The 17266-nt window shown below is 39.7% G+C and overlaps 1 protein-coding gene across 20 annotated transcripts in view; it reads right to left on the reverse strand.

Annotated features, from left to right (window-relative positions):
• NCAM1 (neural cell adhesion molecule 1) overlaps positions 1-17266 on the reverse strand; it is a 310094-nt gene that overhangs the window by 264228 nt on the left and 28600 nt on the right. The gene's annotated exons all lie outside the window — the stretch shown is intronic.

Here is a 17266-nt window from a genome sequence, read left to right on the forward strand (position 1 = left end):
TCACTACATCGCTCTGCATTTCTCTGCTCCTGCACTGACCATAGAGGCGGCTGAGTCCTTTGTGTGATTACCTGTTTAATGCCTGGCTTCCCACTAACCCATAAGCTCCAAGAGATGAAGAATGGCTTCTATTTCATTCACACTTTAATCCCAGCACCTGGCAAAGTACCCTTCACGAAGTAGAGACTTAGTGAGTGTTTGCTAAATGATTAAATAAATAAATGTGCAGATAGTGATGCTGAGGAGTTTAAAAGTAAAATAATATACACATAACCCTTGGACACAGACAATAGTGTGATGAAGTTTGGGGAAGGGGACAGGGAGGATGGGAGGTCAAGGGGAGAATAAAAGGGGACATTCATAATACTTTCAAACATAAATATAAATTAAAAACTGAGCCCCAGCCAGTTTGGCTCAGTGAACAAAACATCAGCCTGCGGGTTGAAGGGTCCCAGGTTTGATTCCTGTCAAGAGCAGGTACCTTGGTTGCAGGCTTCACCCTAGCCCAGCCCCAGGTCAGGGCACATGCAGGAGGCAACCAATTGGTGTGTTTCTCTTACATTGATATTTCTCTCTGTCTTTTCCACTCTCTTCCACTCTCTGTAAAAATCAAAGGAAAAATATCCTAGGGTGAGAATTAAGCACACACACACACACACACACACACACACACACACACACACCACTGAATAAATAAAAAAGCATTTTATTTTTAAAAAGTAAAGTGAAATAGATTAGGTTACACAGGTACTTCATTAATGGTAGAATATCATGCTAGGTCAACCTCCAGGGTCCAAACTCTGTACTAATGCTTCTTATTTATCTGAGTCCTTAGTAATTTGAGTTTAGTTTATAATAAAAAATGAACCAAGCTAACCAACTGCCATATGTCAAGTGGTGCTTTAAATTAAATAAGTGTTCTTATTTATTCATATTCTGTTGTTGTAATTCAAATAAACCTTCTTTGCTTTTAACAGTGAACAGTAATGACAAAGGTACAAAGAGCACAGGGAACACACACTCAGACTCCAATACTGAACTGCCCAGCCTCCCCTCCAGCCTGACAGCCACACAGCTGCCAGTGACGGGACCTGCTCTCGGGGGAAATGTGGCCTGAATGCGATTACCTGGAAATGACATCATGATTTATAACACAATTTTCTAAATTCTAAAGCTACAATTTATAATGAGCCAGACAATAACCATATGGGACCTGGTTTCCTCTTAATTGGGGTTATCTACATTATCCACTTTCTTTTATTTTTTTTTATTAAAAAAAAACTGTACTGCAAATCATAGAAGGAAGGCAGACTCAAAGGCTCAGTAATGAAAAAATGGATACTCAGAAAGTCAAAGATAAAAAAGGAAATAAGAAAGAATAATATTTTAGGTAGTTTTCCCCCAAGATTTTCTAGAAATGCATAACATGTGTTGTAAATACTCCAGAAAAACATGATCTATTTTTTTTTTAACTTCACAATTACATTTTTGGTGGCACTTTTTTTTTTCCTTTTGAACAATATGGAATAAAAACTGCCAATGTGAGCCACTGGCACAGCTACAAAATAAAGGAAGTTCTATTTGCAGCAATACTTTTTTCAGTTAGAGAATTTAAAGCCTTTTGATAGATCCTTTTTTTTTTTAAATAAAATTACAACATAATCAGTACATATGCCATAAAATACCAGAAAGAGGCAATTAATCACACTATATATTTTAATCCATATCCAATTTTGAATAACTATTATAATGCCAACCTGATGGTTTACCCCAAATATGAAGGGAGTACTGGAGGGTGTAGGATCTAATCTGTAATTCAATTGGGCCTTGAGTGGAAGGAGTTTATGGTGTTTTTGTTTTTATTTCTGGTTCTGTCCATTAAGAATGAAATGCCTCTGCCAGTGTAGCTCGGTTGGTTGGAAGTTCATCCATCAAAAAGTTTGATCTCCGGTTGGGACTGGTATGGGATGCAACTGATCAATGTTTCTCTCTCACATCAATATTTCTCTGTCTCTCTCTCGATTTCTCATATCAATTTTCAAAAACTTTTTAAAAAGCATGAAATGATGATCCCTTTATCCTTCTCATCCTATAACTCCCTCCCCTCTGATAGCTGCCAGTGTGTTCTCTGTATCCATTAGATGGGAAACTTGACTCAGGGTGGTAAACAAACAATAAGATATACATATATAAAATGTATTGTAAAATTGTATAATTGAAACCTACATAATATTATGAACCAATGTCACCCCAATAAATTTAATAAAAAACAAAGGAAAAATCAAAAGAATGAAATGATGATACTATGTGTTGTTGAAGTGTAGAGAAATCTGTTTAGCTTTGTTTTTCAAACATGTATCTTTGCTTGGAAAACTCCAAAACTCAACAACATTTAACTTATGTGGGATCACTCCTCAAAATGTAAAGTCGTGGATGAGAAAGTGAAGAAGAGGCATAGGCAAATATTACATGTGCATGAAAGGTATTGAGAATCTACTGCAAGAATTGGGTACACACTCATTTGAGCTTTTGGCTGGGAGGGAGTGAAAGCAGCTTAGTGTGAGCGGTTCTGCAAAGAGGTGAACCCCTCTATTCTAAACAGCAGTGAGTACGAGGGGGCAGATGTATCCAGAGCAGGGATTGGGAGGGAGGTGGAGCCAATATTCAGAAAATCAAGTATCTGGTAGTTTTTGCTCCTATCTACAATTCACCACCACTTATGAGTAGAACATAAAGGTTAACTATTTATGTTATTAAATTAAAAAAAGAATATAAAAATCAGATGGACTGAGTAGGAATCCCATTTCTTTCCTATCCACCCTTACAAAAGTCTAAATGCTGAAAGGGCTCTTAATCAGACACCACCTCATGTAGGTTTCTAGTCCCACAGGCATGTGCCTTGGCCAATTAGCCAAGGCTCAATGGAAATTACCCTGCAATTTCAACTTCTTTTATGACGACAGCATCACATGGCACTGAGTAAAGAGCGGAGATGTTCCATCAGGTGGGAAAAGTTTTAGATATGCCATGAATAAACTGTTGTACATCAATACAAACACTTTCTCCTTTAAGCTGCAAGTTCCCCATTGAGCCTTTCCAGCTCTAACATGAATCACACCAGAGCTTGATGAACTCTAACCCCAGCTCTGCCCTGGGTGCCACGGAGGCTGAGGTGAGGCAGGCCAGCCACCTCTTAGGGAAGCCTTGTGGGAAGGGATGGAGGAAAAACAAGGTCTTCACAGGAGAGCAATCATTTTTAAGTCTTCGTAAGAACAAAACCAAATATCCACAGAGCTATATTATTTAAAATCGGATCGATTAGCTGCAACCAAAATATACTGCTTTAGACTGGAAAAATAGTCTTTGATAGCTCATTTAATAGTTAATGTAATTATAATTCTTAAGAGAGCTATTTCAGGAATGAGCAGCCCTAAATAATTCTTTTATGTTTCAACTCCCTTGACTCATTCATTTATTTGCCATTTATCCTTCAGCTATAAAGAAAGGAAGAGAATGAGAGTCAGGGAGGAGATGGAGATAAAAGGGATTACATATTTACATGTATCTTAGTACCTAATAAAATAAATCATATTTTCAGGGGGGAAAAACAACAAACTTTCTTTTAGCCCTGAATACTGATAACTTTATCACTTGGATCTCTCCAGCAGGCAAGTTGAAAATAATAGGCAGTGTTCCAGCAGCAGTTTCATCAAGAATGCAAGAACATTTCTTCATATGACTGTTTTACATGGCCTCATTAGCCTCTCTTTTGAAAATCCAACCCCTAAAAATGACGACATGACAATACCTATAAATCTATTTCTGCAATGAATTAATACACTATGCAATTAATTTGGATTCCTTCATTTTAATTATAACCAGTTATGTTTGATTTGGGTGGAAATAAAGTAGCCTTTTAATTATGAATAGTTATTTTCTCAAAGTAAGAGTTTCCAGATTCCATATGACCCAGTGTTAACACCCACAGCCCAGGATGGTAATTTCCCTTTTATTCTGATTAACTTTTGCATAAACAGGAGGTGGCCCAGGAAACAGTGTGAAAAGTGCCTAGTCCATCCTTGCCGACCACACCTCTCTGATATCAGACCCAAGAGTCTTGTGCTCTCTCCCCTGCAGGAACCTCTCCTGCGTCCTGTTGTCCAGAGCTGCAGCTCTCAGCTGTCCACTGAGATTGGAAATCATGCTGATAACATACCTCACCACAGCATTTGTGGTTAAAAACATGACCTCTGTTACCTCGCCAGCAATGTCTGCAACTTAGACGTCCACTCTCTAAGAAAGCACTGTGTGATGAGCTGGCCTTAACGGATGTTGGGTAACTGAAATTTTCTGAAAGGGTAGATCCTGTTTTCACCACCAAAAAATAACAAAAGGATACCTTGTGAGGTGATGAGTAAGCTAATTAGCTTGATTGTGGAAATTATTTTACAATGTACGCATGTCAAATCATCAAGGTGTATATCTTAAATATAAGCAATTTTTTTAAAAGTAAAGACTAATCTCCCATGTTCAAACAAATCCAGCTAAGAGTACAGAACCCTGGATCTTCCATTCCATGAGTGAATGGGAACGGTAAATCATGAGACCAGGAAATGGCTGGCCTCCCTGAGGAGGTAATGTGCGGGGACACAGCTGCTCAGCCTGTCTTTCCGGAAACCAAAATATCCCCATAACTAAGCTATGAAACAGAAAACCTGATCATCCCACATTGAAGATATATTCTAAGAAAATCATCTGAAATCAAAACTCTTGTATGGAGATGCCTATATCAATACTATTTATAAAAATGAACAGTTAGAAACATACCAGCTCCTAACAATGAAAGATTAAGTATTGTATGGTACATCAATGGTACGGATATTTTACCTTCATTAAAAATGGTATGTGTAAAGTCTCAGCTATGCAAAATGAGTAAGTTTTAGAGATCTGCTGTTTGGCATTGTGCCTGTTGTTAAAATCGCTATATTGTACACTTGAAATTCTGTTAAAGTAGCTCTCATGTTAAGTTCTTACCACATTAAAAACAAACAAACAAACAAAAACCAGGTATATACACAGCTATGTAAATTATACATAAAACCAAGTTCACTTGGAGAAGTCAGGCTCCACCCACCATGCTCTCCCAAGCAGGCGGGCTGATGGATCGCTCCACCAGAACCAGGCAAGCAGAACCAGACAGGGGTCAGCAGATTCTCACCACTGGGACCGTATTCCATTTCTAACTGAGACATGTCCAAAGACCTTCACAGCAGGCTTTAGTGTGACTTTTCCTCAGAGCTAATGTCTACACTATCGGATAAATCTGAAAATAATCATATACTTTGCAGACTTGCTCCATCTCTACTATTGCTACTTAAGCTTCACAACTACATGTTACCACATCAGTCCTTCTCCACTGAGTGTACACACGCAGATGACAGTAGCATGTTAATTAGTGCCTTAATCCCTGCTCAAAGCAGCACAGTTTAAAAAACAATTCTGGCAGTTTGTACATTAGAATATCAACAGAAACCTTTACAGGATATAAATTGCTGCTGTAAACATTAGTTTATGCCACCACAGGATCCTTACTTTAGCTAAAATTCAGCTTAGCTGACATTAAAATGGAGTGTGAGGTTCTAACAGCTTTCTAATTGCAAAGAAAAAGTAGGCAATTAAAGCAATATATGAAAAAAGAAAAACAGTATACATACTTAGAGAAGCTACTTCTCAGACAGTTGTGATATGGAAAATAAAACCACTAAAGCCAACAATCCATAGTTAGGTGGGTGGGCATCCGATTCACCATAAAACCTCATTATTTTTCACACTTCCATTGAATGCTATGAATTCCAGTAGTGGTGGGTGAAGGACATAGGTTTAGTATTTATGTATTAAAGGTCTGACCGACATTAAACATAAGAGGTTACTTTGTCATTCTTAAATACAACAATTCAGTTTTCACACCTATCATAATTCAGCAGATGTTTATTCATGTTGACCATGTGCCCAGTTCCAGGATATAGAAAAAGATGAATGGGACAATGTCCCTAACTTCAGCGACTGAGGCTGGGCTACAGGACAGCCCTATCTAGCATCAGAACCCACTGAGTCCTTCTACCTTTGGGATGACAGAACACAAGGTTCATTTCTTCTCCCACTCAAGTTCCCACTATAATAAGGGGATACTAAAATATTCCTTATAATAAAAGGATAAAGGAACATGAGCATAAGAGCAGAGCCCAAACAGATATAACAGATCTCTACAAAAGCAGGTGCCAAAAGAAACAGGAAGAAGGTAGTCCAGGAGTACACCCACGGCGCAGGAAGGAGCTGACTTGCTCTGCAGACACCCAGACAGACTCAGGGTGCAGAACACCAGGACAGGCAATAAGATGCAGGGCTGACACTGAGGACTGGACCAACTGTCCTCACCTTTTCCCCACCCACCTAAACCTAGGACCAAATTACGTGGTTTCTGGAACTCAGGCTAATAGGAGAGAATTTTTCCAAATTGAAAGATATGTCTTTTCATTGTAATGACCCATCAAGTAACAAGGAAACAAAATTTTGAAGGCTTATGCTTCAATACATTGTGTTTAGAATGTTAGAACACCAAGGATGGAGAGAAGATCCTGTTAGTTTCCAGAGCGAACAATGAAAGCACCTACAAAGAAAAAGAAAAGTCAGATTGGCATCAGACTTCTCATTAGAATCACAGTGACTAACAGACAATGAGCAATGCCTTCTGGTTCCAATCGGAAATTATTTTCCCAAGTCTTATCTAGTCTATCTTATAATCAACAGGACAGTGATAAAACCATCCTCAGACTTACTTGGGCAGAGTGAAGACATTAGAAATGCATGAACTAATGGTGCAAAATATTTACCTTTCTCAGGAAATTATTTGAAAATTAGCTCAAGGCTACATGGTAAACAAGAAAGAAATAAAGTCATTCAATTCCAATAACTGGATTCAGCCAAAGTGCAATGAAGGTGGAGGTCCTGGCTGACAGCTGTGTAGCCAATCCAGGGCAGATCACCCAGAGGGCAGCAGCAGGCAGACAGAGCAATCAGAGACCCCTATTCACAGTGGAGTTTCCACATACCTGATACCATCCTTCAAATCTGGAGACACTGGGTCAGCATAACAAGGTGATAGAAGCAGACCAAAAAGAGTAGAAATTTATGAGTGGAAATCCTTGTAGGAAAATAAATATCATAATATTCTACTTGGTTCCTCAGTGAACAAAATTTACTTGGTCATCATATATGTAAACATTTTTATTGATTATAACTTTTTAAATTTATGATATAAAGAAATCATTGAAGACAATTATGAGTCAGTAAAAGAAGGTAAATGTTATCCACACTGATAATATAAGTGCAAAAGGGCACATGTTGAAAGCTGGGAGAAAAAAGCAAATGGGAAGAGTTGAGGAAGTACAGGGGTGTTATTGATGTCCACCCATAGTTGACAACACAGAAAGCAAAGACAGTTGACAGCTTAAAGTTAAGAACTTAATCAAACCAGGAATTAAAAATAGTGATGGCTTATTAGTCTCAGTGGTTGAGCTTTGACCCATGAATCAGGAAAGTCACAGTTTAATTCTTAGTCAAGGCACATGCTGGGTTTTGGCCTGATCCCCAGTAGGGTGCATGCAGGAGGCATCTGATCAATGACTGTCTCTAATCATTGATGTTTTAAAAAATATATTTTATTGATTTTTTTACAGAGAGGAAGGGGGAGGAATAGAGAGTCAGATTCATCGATGAGAGAGAAACTGCCTCCTGCACACCTCCTACTGGGGATATGCCCAAAACCAAGGGGCATGCCTTGACTGGAATTGAGCCTGAGACCCTTAAGTCCTACGCTCTAGCCACTGAGCCAAACTGGTTAGGGCTAATCATTGATGTTTTGATCTCTCTCCCCTTCTCTGTTCCTCTCTCTGAAATCAATGATTTTAATAGTGATGAATAGATTTGGGAAGATGCGATTAGGCGAGCTGGAATGCTGGCAGGCAGATCACTTCTTTTACCATAGCAGGGAGCGAATGAATAATGACTATAGTTGATTAATCAAGTAATAGCAGCATACATTTATATAAGAAAGAAAGGTATATTTTTGTATGTTCTAATATACTGATATAAAAATTTTTCTAGAAAGGACAAGAGTTATCTGATATTTCTCATTGAGGAGATTCTAAGGCAGATATTTTCAAACTCTTTCATCTCATGATACACATAAACTAATTATTAAAATTCTGCAGCACAACAAATTTTTTTTTTCCAATCTGACAAAAAAGGTATAATTTTGATTCATTCACATTTGACAGCTATTGTTGTGTTGGTTGTTGCCATTTTTTACTTGACAATCTAAGGGAAAAGTGGTCAGTACCCCTTACTAAATAGTCAGGTTTTGCATGTTTTCAAAATTTTTGTGGCACACTAGTCGAAAATCGCTGATCTAAAGTATAGGCCAAAATGTGAGAAGGTTTTTCACTAATAACTTTTTTTAATACTTTTCATTTTGAACATGGCAAATGACTTATTTTTTCAAACAATTAAATATGCTAGCACTTAAAACATAAAAATATATTATTTAAGTATATAAAAGTAACCACATAAAAGAAAAAATTAAAGGGTGTAAAGTGGCACTAGCTGGTTTAGCTCAGTGTACAGAGCTTTGGCCTGAGGACTGAAGGGTCCCAGGTTTGGTTCCGGTCAAGGGCTCAATCCCCAGTTGGGGGCATGCAGAAGGCAGTCAATCAATGATTCTCTCTCATCATTGATGCTTCTTTCTCTCTCTCCCTCTACCTTCCTCTCTAAAATCAATGAAAATATATTTTTAAAAATAAATAAATAAAGGGTGTGAAAGTGCTTCCTCCTACAGATGGGGGTTAGTAATCTGGAAACTAGTTACAAATTCTAGAAACTTCATTACAAATCCATCTGTACAATACTTTAAACTATTTGTGTATATCAATTTTCATTATAACTGAAATGCATGAAAACACACAAAAACTTCACATGGAGAAAAAGGCTTAAGAAAAGGTGCCTTTAGGAGGAAGCAGTTGTCATATAAAAATACAAATAATGTGCCACTTCCTACAATCCCCTCTCCCATTTCTCCATGACTTCCCTTTTACTCCTCTCAAGAGAATTTCATAATAACAATATAATTTCTAATTCAAGATTCTCTAACAGTAAAAACAGTACAGAAATACACTTACTGTGTCACAGACTTAAGAAAAGTTAGCTAAAATTAACACTTCTCTCATAAAAGTTTTGTAAATGAAACAAACAGGTATTAGCCAGTACATCATTCATCATTAAAAAAAAATTATCAACTTGCACAGACTATGTATTATGGATCATAACTATTCAAAACTGCTGACTTCAAAATGTTGAAAATTATTACCAAAAATATTTATTCATACAAATATAAACTAAAAATACTCATATTAAGGGTAAAATCAGGAGCCAGGAGCCAGAGTCTACTCCAGCACCATGAGTGGTGGTAACCTGGTCAGGTCACCTTTCTTTCTTCTTCATCTTATTATTTCACCTGCAAAATAAGTTAGAAGAAACCCAATAATTGCTGAGATTCCTGCCAGTTCCAGTCATTTTTGTTTGTTTTGTTTTACATTTCAGGCTATTTACTAGTGAAAACATAATAGCAAAGAATTAATTAGTGGATGTAATCAATTCATAACCATCAATGTCCAGTGTGATAAGAGTCTGAGCAATTGTGATATTCTGCCAACCACATCACACTGTTCACCCAGTGAGGTTACCACGGCTCTATCGAAGAGCTGCCACCAAGTTCTATGCAGGTAGCAGACAGAGGGAAATCTATGGGACATCCCAGTTTCAAAATGCTCACAGGGCTGAGGCAGCCAGTGTCAGGTCAACAAGAAAAGTGCATTGTAAAAAGTGCTCTGGGACAGAAAACAGAGCAATGAACTCTCTAGAAGTTGTGAAAAGAGGAGAGGGAGGAAGAGAAGAGAATTATGAAGCATCATTTAGTATCCATACATAAATTTTTCCTTTCTTTATTCCTGTTGAATTTCATGTCAAATTCAGGTCTTGGCCCTGGCCAGGTAGCTCAGTTGGTTAGAGTGTCGCCCATGCACCAAAAGATCACCCGTTTGATTCCCAGTTGGTCACATGTCCAGGGTGCAGTCTTGATCCCCAATAGGGGGCATGCAGGAGGCAGCCCATCAATGTTTCTCACATTGAGGTTTCGCTTTTCTTCTCTCTCTAAAATCAATAAAACCTGATTTAAAAACAAAACAGCATTTAAAAATAAAAAAAATACAGGAAAATCCTGCAAATTAAGACCAATCTGGACATTCCCTCCAAATTGATGACGGATATGGTCATTTGACTAGTTATTTGCACCTAGTATTTATGTATTTTTTCATTTTACTATCATGCCAAGCCACTAAAAACTCCATCTTCAGTCTAACATCCTGCCAAAGAAAGAACTAAGGTCTGACATAACAGCAAACCTACATGGATGCTGGCTGACCCTCTTTAGGCTCATATAGGAGCTGCTTAATTCTTAACACTTTCTTTATTGTTAAGACATTCTTAAAACTTGCCTGAAGTGGACATTGAATTCACAATCCAATGTAGTATAGAAGCCACCCTCTTTCCAACTGAAGAAAGGAAAAAAAAGTCAGAATTTTGGCTCATTTTCATAATTGCCAAAGGTAATTTTCTGGAACTAAGAATCTTAGTTACAAGTACTGCCAGTATCCTGGAATATAATTTCATTAAAGCTAGTTTTTAAATCAATTAAAGCAAAATAATATCTCACCTATCTCGCTATGTTATTCATCACCAGTCATAAAAGATAAAAATCTCAACAAGAATGGATATAGACTAAAAACGAATGACTTCATTAAAATGGAGCCAAAAGGAATGGATAAAAAAAAGGAGTAAGAATTCAAGGCAGCAGCATGATGCAAAATGGAAGCTCTGTGCTTTGATTTTATTTTTGAAATATAAAAAAAATAGCAATTTGCTTCATTGACTTAGTAACCATTTTTATTCAGCATCACATATAAAAACAGCCCATGCCCAGCAGAGGTCCTGAACAGGCACTTCTCCAAAGAGGACATACAGATGGCCAGCAGACACATAAAAGGATGTTCAATGTCACTAACTGTCAGAGAAAAGCAAATTAAACCCACAATGAGATAATCACCTTCTACCTGTCAGAATCACTATCATCAATAAATCAACAAACAAAAGCTGACGAGGTGGAGCAAAAGGAGCCCTCTAGCACTGTTGGTGAGGATGCAAATTGGTGCAGGCACTATACAGGCACTATACAAAGCAGCACAGTGGTTCTTAAAATAATTAAAGATACAGCCGAAACCGGTTTGGCTCAGTGGTAGAGCGTTGGTTTGCAGACTGAAAGGTCCCAGGTTTGATTCCGGTCAGGGGCATGTACCTTGGCTGCAGGCACATGCCCAGTAGGGGGTGTGCAAGAGGCAGCTGGTAGATGTTTCTCTCTCATTGACGTTTCTAGCTCTCTATCTCTCTCCCTTCCTCTCTAAAAAATCAATAAAATATATTTAAAAAATAAATAAATAAAATAATTAAAGATACAATTTCCTTATGACCCAGCAATTCCACTTCTGGGTATATATCCAACAAAACCCAAAACACTAACCCCAAAATACACATGCACTCCTGTGTAATGCAGCATTATTTACAATAGCCAAGGTAAGGAAGCACTCCAAGTGCCCATCAATAGATAAGTGGGTAAAGAAGCTATGGTACATATATACAATGGAATATTATGTGGCATTAAGAAAATAAAATCTTACCATTTGCAACAGCATGGATGGACCTAGAGGGTATCATGCTAATTGAAAAAAAATCAGACAGAGAAAAACAAATACCATTTGATTTCACTTTTAGGCGAAATCTAAAGAACAACATAAACAAACAAAACTGAAAAAGACTTCTAGATGCAGGGAACAAACTAGCGGTTGCCCAATGGATGGGGGTTGGGGTAATGGGTGATAATAGTTGAAGGAATTAAGAACTACAAATTGGGCCAATACTGGTTTGGCTCAGTGGATAGAGTGTCAGCCTGCTGACTGAAAGGTCCCAGGTTCGATTCCGGTCAAGGGCATGTACCTTGGTTGCGGGCACATCCCCATACTGGGGGTGTGCAGGAGGCAGCTGATCGATGTTTCTAACTTTCTATTCCTCTCCTTTCTTTTCTGTAAAAAAATCAATAAAATATATATATATATATATATTTTAAAAAACTACAAATTGCTAGTCACAAAATAATCATGGGGATGTAAAGTGCAGTATAGAGAGTATAGTCCATAATCTATAATAATAAAAGCATAAAGATGCAAGTTAACCAAACGGCTGAACAACAGAACCACCATCTGGATGACCACTCTATGACATGCACTGGCACCAGGCCAGCCAAGGTGGGTGTGATCCGATTAGTGGGGGGGAGGAGAGGCCCTGTCATTGGCCCGAAGAGGAAGGCCCAGGCCACCAGCTGGCTGGGCGATCAATCCAGGGGGCAGGGGAGAGGTGGTGGTGGAGGCGGGCAGTGCCAGGCCAAGGCAAGTGTGGGGGCCAGCTGCTGGCAGTTGGGGGAAGCTGGGGTGCAAGTGCCAGCAGTCAGGGGAAGGAAGGCCTACCCTTGCATGAATTTTGTGAATTGGGCCTCTAGTATTTTAATAACTATGTATGGTGCCAGATGAGCACTTGCATTATTGGAGGGATCACTTTGCAAATTATGTAACTGTCTAATCACTGTGCTTACACATGACACTAATAAAAATAATATTGGATGTCACTGTAATTGAAAAATAAAAATAAAGACTACCCATGCCCAGCATGAGGGTGTTTGGCTTGGCTCTATCGTTGCTGCTCTCTACTTTTCTCTCCAAGAGCACCCAACTCTCTGAGACCCATCAACTTATTTAAATGATGTCACTTGTCTCTAACCTGATCTCTCCTAAGAACACAAGCTTACTAGTATATTTCCAGCTGTCTACTTGGCTTTTCTTCCTAACCAGTTCACTTTAACCTCAAGGCCAACTTGCCCCACCCCAAACCTTCTAAGACAATTAAAAGTCTCCCTCCTCCCATCCTATTTCTGTTGTTAGTGCTATTCATTCTTCCTGTCACTCCAGCCTAAACCTAAATCATGACCACGCTTCCCTCTGATCCATATCCAAATCAAGCACTCAGTTCACTTATCTTCCCTTGCCCTGTCTCTTGAATAAACCCTTCCTTTAATTCTCACAATCAAAACTCAAATTCAACCTTCGATCACTCATACACTCATACATCCCATCTGGTGAGCAAAACCACCCACAGTTTAGCCTTCAGGACCACCCATTCTTGTTACTCACTGCCACCAAACACTCCCAGCTGGAATGCTTTCTATAATTCAGCTCAGTAACATCTACTTAAATATTTAAATCCTATCAATTTTTATCTCTGTCAGAGGCATAAATACATGCAAAACCCATGAGTCTACCTACAACAGACTTGGAAGGACACTGTCTATTAGGAGCTTATTGGGCACTCACCTGCAGGACGGCCTTTCTCAGCACCACAGAGGATATGAAGTGCTGCATGACACTCAAGCACCGTACAGAAAAATGCATCTCATGTCCAATCAAAATAAGTCACAAACCTCTTGGACAGGGGAATTCTATTATAGGCTCAGGGCTGCCTATATCACAAAATACATATATTTGAAAAGGCACATAAGACTCAATTGTTTCGCCGAAGCCAGTTTGGCTCAGTGGTAGAGCGTCAGTCTGCGAACTGAAAGGTCCCAGGTTCGATTCCGGTCAAGGGCATGTACGTTGGTTGCGGGCACATCCCCGGTAGGGGGTGTGCAAGAGGCAGCTGGTCGATGTTTCTCTCTCATCGACATTTCTAGCTATCTCTCTCCCTTTCTCTCTGTTAAAAATCAATAAATAAAATAAAATAAAATAAAAGACTCAATTGTTTTTCTTCAACAAATGTTAAACTCACTCTAAAAAAATAAATAAGAGTTACTTCATGGGAGTCAACTCATTTCATTACAATTCAAATTACCTTTGATCTTTAACCTTCATCTTTATGTCTGAGATGCCTTAGTTTTCAAGAGAGATGCTTATCTGAGCTGTTTGTGAATTTTGCTTTAAATAAATTATTTAAATCAGACGAACGTTCACAGATCCTTCAAATCCCTTAGTTCCCAGGTTAACTCTCTCACATGGCTCCTCTGAATGAAGATGGGATGACGGAGCCAGATGCACCTGCTCACGGAGCGGCCTGGAGAGTCCACAGGCTGCAGAGCAGCTCCCATCAGCAAGCCCACTGGCAAGGACTCCCTCTTCTTTCAGGTAAAGAGCTATCCATCAGAGCTCCCCTCACCCCCTCAGTGTTCTAGAAAAGCAATGCAGTGTTTGCCAAACACGATAAATGTCATCTAAGAATTATTTAACCATCGTCATATTAATCACCACAGCATTCTCTAATTAATATTTTATTCAAGAGCACTGAGGAAGTATCACATGCCAGGAAATCCATCTTAAATCCATCTCAGCCTGACTTTAAAATGCCACAACGTGTTACTGTGGACTGCTGTATGATTAATGGGGCTAAAACCAAACCAACGCCTTTCTTCTGCAATTCAGGAGTGAAAGATGACAAACTCCTGGAAAATATACTGCTCCATGGTTCCTTATACACAGAGAACACGTGGTAAACTTTATCAAAGGAGTGGGGTGGGTCTGGGGTGCTGACAAACTGCATGCAGTGTAAGACAGCACCCTAGGGCCCTCCGGAAGCTCTTAGGCATGTGGGAGGAGTGCCTGGCCTCTGTTCTCAGCTGTCCTCAGTGCCAGCTCCACAGACAGAAAGCAGAAGTCACCCTGGCGCAAGCAGACATAAGGAGAAGACATGACTATTTCCCCTCCTAGAAACAGACACAGATGTTTCCAGATATGAGGCATTCTTCTTTACACCGGAGTGATCCTCACTTGCTCGCATTGAAGAGTTCTTTCAAACATGTCCAAATAATGTTATCTTAATTATTAATATTATTCTCATGAGGACCTCATGCACACAACCTCAAAATTAACAAGAGTGAAGGATACATATTAACAAGAACCAGGACTTGCTAGGATTAAAGTTAGTCTTCACGGTTAAAAGGGGAAAAAAAATACCTGATGCAATTAAGGGTCTCACATGACTAAAAAAAGCAGCATTTTCACACTTCAGCGTCAATAGTCACCATAAACATCTTTATGTTTAGATTGAAACCTTACAGACCAATTAAAATTAATAAAGAGATTGAAAATGTAGGACTCTCCATCAGACTGTGAGTTCCTTGAGGCTCACATTTGATCCCCATTTCCTAGCATGCTGACTAAACAAGCAATCCAATTTTCTTCTGAATGAACAAAATATTAATAAATATATTAAATATTATTTATGCATGCATATAAGCCTAACCAGTGGTCATGGACAACAGGGGGGATGGGGTCATATGTGGGGAGGGTTTTGGGGTAGGAATGGGGGGATGAGGACAATTATGTGATACCATAATCAATAAAAGAAGAATGTGATGAACTAGACCTAAGAAGTCTAAGATTCTGAGTTATAGGAACCTGTCATGTGTGTTCATAGAATAAATTCACATTTAAATAAAAAAATACAACTTACCTTAAAATAGTATATAAGCCAGTCTTTAACAACTATTAAATACCAGCATTCCCATCATTTAAAATCTCCTATGAACCAATCCGAACTTCTTTACAAATTTAGAAATACTTTGCCAATAAGTGAACATGAGTAAATTATGATGTTTACAATCAACAATTTTCTGATAAAACAGAAGAGGTATTTTGCTTGTTTGTTAAATACGCTTTTATTGATTTTAGAGAGAGCAGAAGGGAGAGAGAAACCTCAGTGACAGCGAACCATCCATCAGCTGCCTCCTGCACTCCCTTTCTGGGTATCTAGCCCGCGACTGGCCCTGGGCCCTCGCCAGGAATCAAACCGGCAACCTCTCCGTGCCTGGGAGGGCACCCAACCAACTGAGCCACAGGGGCCAGGGCTGAGGAGGCCGTTTCTGTGTCATCTGGCTTCTATGTCATTGGTGGTGCAGTTGCTGCCATTTAGCCTTCAAGACAGTTGAAGATATTACCAACCTTCCTTCATTCAACAAACACTTCTGCCTCTGGGTGGGGCACGCCGCTACCCTGAGCGATGCCATGAGGACGGGGGGACACGTGCACCTCCTCCACGGACCAGCTGGATGGGGAGGCCAGCACTGCCGCAAACACGCAGTGCAGTTCCATCGGTGAGAACGGTGATGAATGTGCCAGGAGGAATACAGATGCTCACCTGGCAAAAGTTCGCTTTATGCCACTTCACTTTTACGAAAGACCTACAGACCTACGTTAGTACCTGTTTTCGCTGTTCTGAAGATAATCTTTGCATTAAAAAAAACAAAACAAAAAAAACAAATAGCATTTGGCTTTGGTTGGCAGGGCGCCTACAGAGGCCGCCAGCACCCCGTGCAGCAGGCGTGCCACCCCGGGATCTGCACTCAGCACAGCTCTGCACTGGGTCTGGGAGCCTCTGCTTTGTCTCCATGTGTCTTGAGCGTCCTCAATAAGAGGTGTCCCCAGGTCACTGCTTCTGCATGTTACAGGTCTGGGAATGCCTGCCTGGGAGCGGTGGAAGCAAGCGGGAGGCAGCCCCTGATCCAGAGCTGACAGCTCCTAGAACAGCGGAAACAACTTACAAACGGAAAACCAAAGAACTAAATAAGAATGTCTAGGCAAAGCGAAAGCGAAGACTGCCTGCGGAGGTAGCAGCCCAGACTCAAGGCTCGGAGGTAAGAACGAAAAGGCTGCAGCTGCATACAGCTCATGGGAGCTGGGGTGGAAGGTGAGGGGTGAGGACAGTGAGCGCTGAGGTTGGAGATAACCAGAAGTTATCTGAAGGACCTTGTAAGCTACACTAGGGAGCCGCGATTTTATGCTGAAAACGGAGTCAGCAAATAATAATAACAAATGGAGCCACCTTCACACGGAGCCGGATCTGCCGTGCCAGAGAAACGGCCTGGCGCGTCATGTTCCTGGCATGTCAAACCTTTGGAATGTTAAAACCGGGCAAATTAGCCTTGGGACGGGGCCTAGAGCAACCTTGTGCCCCTAAGAACTGTTTGCAAAGATAACAGGAAAGCAATTATTATGACTACTGG

This window comes from Pipistrellus kuhlii, unplaced genomic scaffold (genome assembly GCF_014108245.1).
Source record: "Pipistrellus kuhlii isolate mPipKuh1 unplaced genomic scaffold, mPipKuh1.p scaffold_m20_p_9, whole genome shotgun sequence".
Lineage (NCBI taxonomy): Eukaryota > Metazoa > Chordata > Mammalia > Chiroptera > Vespertilionidae > Pipistrellus > Pipistrellus kuhlii.